Here is a 10,442-nt window from a genome sequence, read left to right on the forward strand (position 1 = left end):
GATCACATTGATCGAGTCATCGAACATAAAGCGAGGCAACTGGGACAAAGTGGGGTCACTGATGGATCTCTAACCAACCTATACTAAGCAGTTTAGGATAAGCAGGTAAGGTATGAAAGCAGGTAACAAAAACAGGCTATGCATCAGAGTAGGATCATACAGAAAGCAGTAGAAGTTCTAATGCAAGCATGAGAGGGAAAGAAATGGGCGATATCGGAATACTCAAGGAGGGTTCGCTTGCCTGGAAGCTCTGCTGAAAAGGAAGAAGTGTTGTCGACGTACTCGATCACAGGGGAAGTATCGGTCTTGGGGTCTACCGGAGAGAAGAGGGGGAAGAAACAGTAAATATAAGCAAGCAGAGCATCACTAAGCATGACAAGATAATACGACGTGCCGGGTGTGACCTAACATATGTCTACACGAATAGGTGAAGGGGGAATTCAACCAGGAGTGTTTTCCTGGTTCCGGACCTGTGTCAGACAGATGACTGGAGGGGGAATGTTCCATGTTTAGATAGTTAGAGGCATCCGACAGGTAAACAGACCGCGTATTCGGATTCGTCTCGTTTTTCTGAGCAACTTTTATGTAGAAAACATTTTCATCCGAGTTACGGATTATTTTAAATGAATTTCCCAAAGTCTAAAAGATTTTATCAGTTAATTCAGTTCGAAAATAAATACCTAATTATTTCTGCCACATGGGGATGTGCTAACTAGTGTGTATTACAGGTGGGACCATGGGTTGGGTTGACCGAGTCAATTTGACTGGTCAACGGGATGTGTGGCCCATATGTCATTGTCACATGCGTTAATAAAACATCTAACTAATTTAATCAAAGGAGGTCCCACATGCCATAGACTACTAGTTATACCTAATCACTAATTAGCCAAACTAAACTAAATTAAGTGGCCGGCCTCATCCATAGGGCCATCCGACCATGCAAAAAAAGGCACAGGCCATGGCCTTGCACGCCTTAATCGCTAGCTACAGTAGCTATGGCAGTAGTGTAGTAAGCAACAACAACACTCGATTAGCAGCCATTGTAGTAAGCAGCGGCGGCGGCACAACAACATCAAGGAGCAGTAGCAACACAGCAAGCAGCGTAGTAGGCAGAACGGCGCGGCCAGCCGCATGGAGCAATAGCGGGCAGCAGCGGCTGCGGGCGCGCCGCGGCACGCGGAGATGAGGCCAGGGCAGGGCGCGGGCACGGGGGAGCAGCAGTGCGGGCACGCACGGGAGTTCTATCTCCAGCCATGGGGGCCACAAACTTGGGGACGACAGCTACGGCAAAGAATCGAGAGGGGGAGAGGGGGTTTTGGAAAAGGAGCCCACGACGGTTCCAACAAAAGCGACGAGGAGGCTGGAGGTGGACCGAAGACGAGGCAATCGACGACGGCAGCTGACGATGTATGCAGTGAATAGGAGATCGATGGTGAGCGCACGGGACGGCTCCGCTCGATTTGATGCTCTGGATGGACGAAGTAGACGGTGGCGGCCCTCCTACACTAGTCGGTGCGGAGAACGATGGCCGATGGCCATGGGATCGACGGCGAGGCGGCCATGGAGCCGTTCGGCGAGGCGAACAGAGAGGGAATGTCATGAGGAAGGGGGAGATGGGGGGATTTGGGGGCTAGGGTTTCGGGGAGGGAGAGAGAGGGGTTGGGGTGGCTCTTATCCCCTCGGGGGCACTGGCGAGTCGCGGGGCTCAGTGTAGCGACCTGACCTCAAATGGCCAAGTCCCTGTGCTTCAGTGTCATCCCTGGATCGGCAATGCTGACACACACAGTACTCGAGGATTTATAACGGAGTAGCAATCGCACACTTATTACATCGAATGTCTCAAAAGAGAACTTATTACAGTAATATGGCTTAAGGCCATCTAATACGATAACAATGGAAGGCTTGGAAGATAAAGTGAGTCCATCAACTCCAACGGCATAGCTGAGCTGCACGGCAACGACCTAACGAATCTTACTCCTCATCTGAAAAGTCTGCAACATAATACGTTGCAGCCCGAAAACGGGTCAGCACATGGAATATGCTGGCAAAATAACACAGTAGAGCAAGAACAGAATAATGCTATCACTAAACGCATATTTGGCTGGTGGAAAGCTCTATGGTTATAGTTTTTGTGAAAAGCCAATTTTTTCCTACAACGAAGGAATGGATTTTATTTAACTATCATGGTAGTTGAAACATCATTGAGAAGGTTCCTCCAACTCAATCCCAATTAAAGTAATTAACAACCCAACAATATTAGTTTAGAGTGATGAGATACTTAGGATACTCCAAGTACTAGATACTCAAGATGTCCATAACCAGGGACATGGCTAACCATGATTAGTTTATACACTCTGCAGAGGTTTGCACACTTTTCCCCACAAGACCCGATCTCCTCCGATGGATTTCTCGCACTATAGGGTATTTGTGAAATGGATGACCGAGACACAGTCCTTCAGAAGCATTAACTCCTTACTCCGGGCAGACCATACCAAACCTACATCCCACTACCTGTTGATCCGCCTCTTCGGGAGCTTCAGGCAACTTACTCAACTATGCTAGAGCCCATAATAGCTTGTGGCTGCACACGGAAGTTTCTAGCATGAAAATATCTCAGTTCCCTTTGAGCCTGGGTGGCGGACCATAGGATGATCACACGGGTACTCCGGGATATCCTAGGACAACACTGGATTCCCCAGGTGCCCAACAAACAATCCACCCAGATGTGTATTCAAGTTGCCACCTTAAGTTAAACCATTAATTAGCAATCTCACATCTTTATGGATTTCACTCACCCAAACCACGTCTACGAGCATAGCATAGCAACATAAACAATACATAGAAGTAACTCCCAAGGGTTTGAATATAACAGGGCAATAGGTTCTACCTCATCAACTACTTCCCAACCCACATATTAATCACATCCTAACCATACAATGTTTGGGGATTGAAACTAATGCATAAAAACTGGGTGATAAAGGGGTATGATCAAAGTGTTACTTGCCTTGTTGATGATCCGCAAAACCTAGGGATTCGTAGTAGCACGCTTCGCACTCCGGGTGTTCTATCACAAACAAACAAAAGCATACATAAGCAATCAAGCAAAGAAACACGGGTAAATCTCAAATCAGAAGATCTAACCAGAAAGTTCAACTTAAGAACTCCGGTTTGCGAAAAGAATCAAATCAAACGAAGCAACGAAACTCAAACGACGAAAGAAACAAGATCCGTTTAGTAATCTGGACTAAGGTCAAATTTTACAGTAGCAAAAACTCGTTCAAGTTGCTTAAATGGAAAGAGGGTTTCGAGACGAAGATCTAGGCGCTTGAATCGCCTGATTCCGACAAACGAGCGAAAAGATAAACTAAAACAAAAATCGGATCAGAAATCGCGATTGAAAATAATCGCAGAAAATCCGAGAAAATAAAACTGACGAAGAGGCTAACGAATGAGCGTTCGTTGTCTGTTACTAACGAGTAAACTCCATTCGTTAAAATGAACGTACGGACGAACGTCTGCAAAGTAACTAAACCGAGAAAAACCGGTGAACCGATCTATAAAAAATGAACTAGGGTTTCTAAAAAAACCGGATCAGTTTTAAAAAACCCGGCGGCAATGGCGCGTTACCTCTGGCGAGGCGGGGCTGCGGCGGCGTGCGGCGGCTGCAGAGGCGGGGTGACAGCGGCGCAACGCGGCGAGGGGTGGCGGTGGCGGCGCTGCAGCGGCTGCGGTCGGGCGGCGGGGCTCAGGCGGCGAGGTTGGTGGTGGTGGCGGGGGTCCAGGGGTATTTAAAGAGGGGAGGGGGCGGCTTGGAGGAGGGGGCAAGGCGGCGGGTAGGAGGAGTCCGGCTCGGACTCCAGTCCGAGGCGGCGGCAGCGCGCAGTCTCCAGGAGGGAGACGGCGGCGCGGGGAAAGTGGGCCGGCGGCTGGGCTTCGGCCCAGCTAGCCACTGCGCGCATTTTTTAAATAATTCCGCCGAAACTAAAAAACCTAGAAAATAAAATAAAATTATAAAAATGCCAAACAAATTTTCGTCATCTAAATAAAATATTTAGAACGAGATGAAAATTTTCTTGGCCCTAAAATGCAACTTTGAAAAATGTGCAATTTTTCTAATTCAAATAAAAAAGCAATAAACTCCGGATTAAAATCAAATATTTGATTTTAATCTTTTTCCTCCAATATTTCCTTTATTTTGGAGAAGTCATATTATCTCCTCTCATGTATTTTAATATGAAATATTTTTGGGGAGAAAAATAATTAAAACAAAAATCCTCGTTTTAATATTTGATAAAACTCAAATATGAAAGCTGGGAAATCCCCAACTCTCTCTGAGGGTCCTTGAGTTGCTTAGGATTTCGAGGATCACAAAACAAAATGCAATAAAATATGATATGCATGAGTGATCTATGTATAACATTCCAAATTGAAAATTTGGGATGTTACAAACCTACCCCCTTAAGATGAATCTCGCCCTCGAGATTCGGGTTGGCTAGAGAATAGGTGTGGGTGATCGTTGCGAAGATCATCCTCTCATTCCCAAGTGGCTTCATCCTCGGTATGGTGGCTCCACTGAACTTTGCAAAACTTGATAACCTTGCTGCGGGTGACTCAGCTGGCAAATTCGAGAATCCTGACTGGCTTCTCCTCATAGGTCAAATCACTGTCCAACTGAGTCGCATCCAAGGGTACTCTATCTCTTAACGGTATATCGGCCATCTCAGCATGACACTTCCTAAGCTGTGAAACATGAAATACATCATGAACTCCTGACAGTCCTTCAGGTAACTCCAACTTGTAGGCAACTTCTCCCATATGTTCCAAAATTCGATACGGTCCTACAAATCTCAGGGCTAACTTTCCCTTAACTCCAAAACGTTTCACTCCTCGCAGGGGTGACACTCGCAGATATGCTCTATCTCCAATTTTATAGGTTATTTCCTTGCGTTTCGAATCTGCATAACTCTTCTGCCTGGACTGAGCTATCTTCAGTCTACCTTGGATCAACTTAACCTTTTCTTCAGACTCCTTGATCAAATCTGGTCCAAACAACTATCGGTCTCCAACTTCATCCCACATCAACGGTGTTCTGCACCTTCGTCCGTACAGGGCTTCGAACGGTGCCATCTTCAAACTGGCTTGGTAGCTGTTGTTGTATGAGAACTCCACGTAGGGCAAATTGTCATCCCAACTAGATCCATAATCTAGCGCACAGGCTCTCAACATATCCTCCAGAATCTGGTTGACTCTCTCGGTCTGTCCATCTGTCTGCAGGTGGAATGCTGTACTGAACTCCAACCATCTCCTCTGCCTAAGGTTCAGCTCCTTCTATGTGAAAATGTACTTCAAACCACTACAAAAAATTACACTTCCGTGATGATACGTGTTTGTCACAGTAGGTCGCGTTTTCTGTCATGCATGTACATCCATGACAAATTTATGACAGAATCAAGATAGTCATACCTGTGCTATCGTAGAAGTGTTCCATGACATTGCCAAAATTATCATCACGGAAGTGTCCACTTCCATGACGATAAATCGCGCGTCACAGAAGTGCTTTCGTTAAGGGTGACCGACACGTGGCATCCACCGTAACGGAACACTGTTAAGCTATCGGGTCGGATTTTGGATCCGATAACCCGTTAACAGCCACAACCAATGCCGATTTTCCACGTGTAAAATTCTCATTGGCTGACGGATCCACGCGTCAGCTCCGCGTTGGCATAGGTGTCACTCATCCAACGGTCGAGATGGGCCTATGATATGTTGACACGTGGATCGGCCCAAAAGTGGCCCACAAAGATTAAATGGGCCGGCCCAACCGAAGGCCCATACGATTTAGCGGACCATAATGGGCCAGCCTAGCTAAAGGGCAACGTGATTTTGCAGACCATAATGGGCCGGCCCAACTAAAGGGCCACAAGATTTTGCGGACCACAATGGGCCGGCCCAGCTAAAGGCCCACTAGATTATGCCAACCATAATGGGTCGGCCCAGCTAAAGGCCCAACATTCTCTATCAAATCGGCCCGTCAACGGCCTGTCCTAAACTTGTCATCAACGCGGCCCATGGTCACTTCTGGCCCGTTAACAGTCCGCTAAGTAATTGGGCCGAATTACGGCCCGGTGTATTTCCAGCCTGTTAAAGGTCTGGCTTCATTTGGGCCCATTTACAGGCCATTAAAACTTTCGGCCCATAAACGACCGTGAAGGATTTGGGTCATATTCGGCCAGGTCTGACATTCGGCCTGTTAGAGGCCCACTATAGCTTTGGGCCACTTTCGACATGTTGTCATTTTTGGCCTGTTAACGCCGGACGTAAACCATGGGCCATATGTGGCCCAACGTCATATCGGGCCCATTAACGGCCCATATAAAAATGATGATAATCTAGCCCGACCAAAGTTCCGGCCTATTAAAGGCCCGTGTATTAGGTCGGCGCTTTTACGGCTCGTCTGAATTTCGGCCTGGTAAAGTCCAGTGGGTTATTTGGCACAATCAAGGCCCAATCTCACTTTCGGTCTATTAAAGGCCCATGTATTTTATGGGCTCGAGATATTTACACCTGTAAATGGCCTATTTTTACTGAGGACCCAAATTATGTTTAGGCCTGTTAAAGGCCCACTATGGGCACAGGCCTACCAGAAAAATATGAAAGCTTATGTTGATTTAGGCCCAGATATTTTTAGTGGGCTACATGCCAATTTTGGCCCGTAATCGTTTTTAGCCTAATTGGAATGGGCCTGGCATGTTGGGCTCCTACGAAGGTTTCGGCCGAATACATTACTAAGATAAACCTACACTATACAAAAATAGCGTCGTAATTACTGCAGCCTGAGGCAGCATCATAAATGTTGTATCACAACAAAATAAATTCCAACCATACAACAAAAGGCCTGTTGGCATAAAGTTTACAGTCCTTCCAGATAGAAGCACTGATCATTTGACCTGAGTGGTAATGTTTAAGGCTGTAGAATCTGATGGAGCGGCACGATCTCCACCCTTTTTCCGCCATTGCTCTTGAACAACGAAGCAAATGTCTGATAGTCTGGTTTCAAAACCATTCATATCTTGACGACATTTCTCAACCACTATTCTTGTTTCCGAAACAACTTCCATTAGGGATTGGACTTGTGTCTGGAGCACAGATATATCACTCTGTCTAGCAGGAAGATTTTGTTCAGTAGGCGATTTGGACGAGGTTACCTTGACAACCAACCCAGAATTACGCAGGAAGGTGCTTTTTGCACTATTAGTGGAGAGATACTGAAGCACTGCAGCAAGAGGTGACATTGTGCCTATAGTAGCCTCGTCACCTTCAGGTGGTTGTGGCTGTTCAATCATTTGTTCCATAGCTTCCTGAAAGTTTGAACTTGTAGATTAGTGTACCAGATAAGTTACTAATGAGACAAAAACAAACAAAGTAGGTTAAACGTTTATACATAACTTATTTTGGTGAACTACTGTAATACATTAGCATGTATTGTAGTGCCAACTACATAATAAAATCACTTTCAGAACATATGTACATGTAGCATGCCTACTGTATTGTCTATTTCCTCACATTCATTGACATCTAAGGATAAAGAGACATGGTTTAAAGTAGGATGAACATAGTATGACATCATTCATATCATGGGCAAACAGATATAAAACAAACAGGCTATTTTTATCATTGTGTGCACACGTGAACATAACAACTAGATTACAGATCAAGACCAAAAGAATATCCTTCATCTCTTTTAAACCATGTAAGGTGAAATGATACGTTAAGACAACTGTGAATAAAAGTGAACAGAGTAACTGACATTGGCTGCAAACCAATTAGTTAAATGAACACATCACAGTACCAATCAGTTCAAGGGAGGAGGAGTAAGGACTTACAACAGCGGCTTGAGCTGGTGTGCTCATGCCCTTCATCTTGCTGGTGTGGCAATCCTTGAAGATTTGCACTGCATTCGGTTCAGGTTCTTTTTGGTCCGCACGGGATTTCCTCTGTATTTGGAACAAGTCAATATAGATACGGTAATATGGCACAAAAAAGAAGGAAGTAGTAGCTATTTACAAGAGCCTCGCAGTGTGCAATATAGCTACGAGATCCTGTGGTCTGTTGGAATTTCACTTTAGAACGGTTGGTTTTGTTCTTCAAATAGTTAGCCTAGAAGAAGATACACTTGTAAGGCACATACATAAATACAAGTTCAATATGTGGTCTGATCAAATACATATAGCCTACCTAATACATTGGATCAGACCAGTGTTTAACGAGGGCTATCTAGTCTTCATCTGTAATATATTCCACTGGAGATGTTTGGGCGATTTCATTGTTAGCCTTGCAAAGTGAGATTTTCTAAGGTGGTACCGATATTGTCGCAAAGCAGACTGAAAAAAATGAGTGCATGCTTGTCTAGTTGCATCATCTTTCGGATCCAACTTGAACCTCATCTATTGAAAAAAGAATGTGAGTTCTTATTAGGAGGAAGCTAGAAAGTATGGGACAGAGCAAGACAATATTACTAATTGCGATGAATAACATTACTTACGGATAAATGGTCAAGGAAGGTGTTAAACTGGGTATTGTCTTTCTCATTCCTGTACTGGATCCACGTTGGGAGGATACGTGCATGACACCTAAGCAACGGCTGCTCTGATACTAACTTGGCTGACTCTGTAGCATCACGTGGCCTTTTTAAACCTGCCTCAAAATGGATCTCCATTCTTCCTCCTTTAGATTTTGTTAATCTGTCAAGCATTATCCCTGATGTCTGTTTCCGCTTGCGCCGTGGTGCTAGTTCAACAACGAATATGGAAAGTGTTAGTGTACATCAAATGTGAGAGTACATATAAAGGAGCATGCAACTGCAACTTGACTCGGTCAGGTACCGTCTTGGTGTTGATGCTCATGAGGTTCATCTGATCTTGCCAAGTCCTGTTGTGTCAGCAGTGCTTCGGAAGTAGTGTTAGGTGTGAAGGCAGCTTGGGAACTGGCCAGTTGGAGCAAACGAACGAGTAACTGGTTGAGATGCTGGTACAGTTGAAGCGGATGCTGCAGCTGGTGGAGCAGGTGATACTGTGTTTGTAGATTTAGCCGGTGGACTTGGACCTTCTACTGCACTATAAGTACCAGCAGAATCTCGACGGCAGAACCTTTTCCGTTTCACCCGACGAGTAACAGCACTCCCTACTATATTATTTTCCTTGCTCTTTTTTGACTTTGCCATGTCAAGCTGTACCCACAACACAAAAGAATAAAATCACTCTTCAGAACTCATTGATGCATGATACAGACAAGCAATACTTTGATGTAAGACAACCGTATGAGGATGGAATATGTAAGAAAAACAGGACGGCATGACATATTCACAGCTACGATGTGCAAACTAAGCAGAAGGATTTTCAAGAAAATAGAAGTAATGCAAGCTAGACACCATATGAAAGATGCAACCAATATTACTCTGCCAAGTTAAAAGTGTCTTGTCATAAGTGGCAATTCGAAAAATTAGAAGCAGTACAACGTAGAAATCAATGCAAGATGCAACCACTATCAAACTGCCATGTTAAAAGCGTCCAATCATGAGTGACTGATGCGGGATACACAACAGCAGTACTTTGATGTAAGAACATGGTATGATAGATAGATGCAGTGTATTCTAGACACAGAAAGCCATGTCATATGCACATGTATAACGTATAAACTCAGCAGGTGCAATTTAATCAAAATAGAAGAAATACAGGCTAGACAACATATGCAACATGAAACCAATTATCACACTGTCAACTTAGAGCAAGCACCTGCGATGGTGGAGTACGGGAGATGAACTCATCATGTAGACTTGGGACTTCAACTTCATTAGCAGTAGCAGTGGCAAATCTAGAGAGTCTCTGTTTGCGTCGGTGCGGAGGACCACCAACATCCCCTAACTTACTCTTTTCCTTCCTATTTTCTGATATTGCCTTATGAAGTCAAAACCACAAGAAGATGAATAAAATTAGCTCTGCATAACTGGTTGATGCATGATACAGACGAACACTACTTTGATGTAAGGCAAGCGCAGGATAGGAGGATGGAATATATACAAAAAAAGACAGCGTTTCATATTCACACGTACGATAGGAGGATGGAATATGTATGAAAAAACAGTAAGCGGAAGGCATTTCAACAAAATTAGAAGAAATGAAAGCTAGGCACCATATGAACATGCAACCAATATCACTCTATCAGGTAAAAAGTGTCTCGTCGTAAGTGCCATTTCAAGAAATTAGAAGCAGTACAAGCTAGAAGACAATGCAAGATGCAACCTACATCACAGTCCCAAGTTAAATGTGTCTTATGGGTAAGTGATCGTTGCAGGTATAAGTTGTAAGCTACGCAGATGCAATTCAACATAATCAGAAGCAATACAAACTAGACATCATACGGAAAACGCAACCACGTATAACAGT

Source organism: Triticum urartu, chromosome 1 (genome assembly GCF_003073215.2).
Source record: "Triticum urartu cultivar G1812 chromosome 1, Tu2.1, whole genome shotgun sequence".
NCBI classification, from domain to species: Eukaryota; Viridiplantae; Streptophyta; class Magnoliopsida; order Poales; family Poaceae; genus Triticum; species Triticum urartu.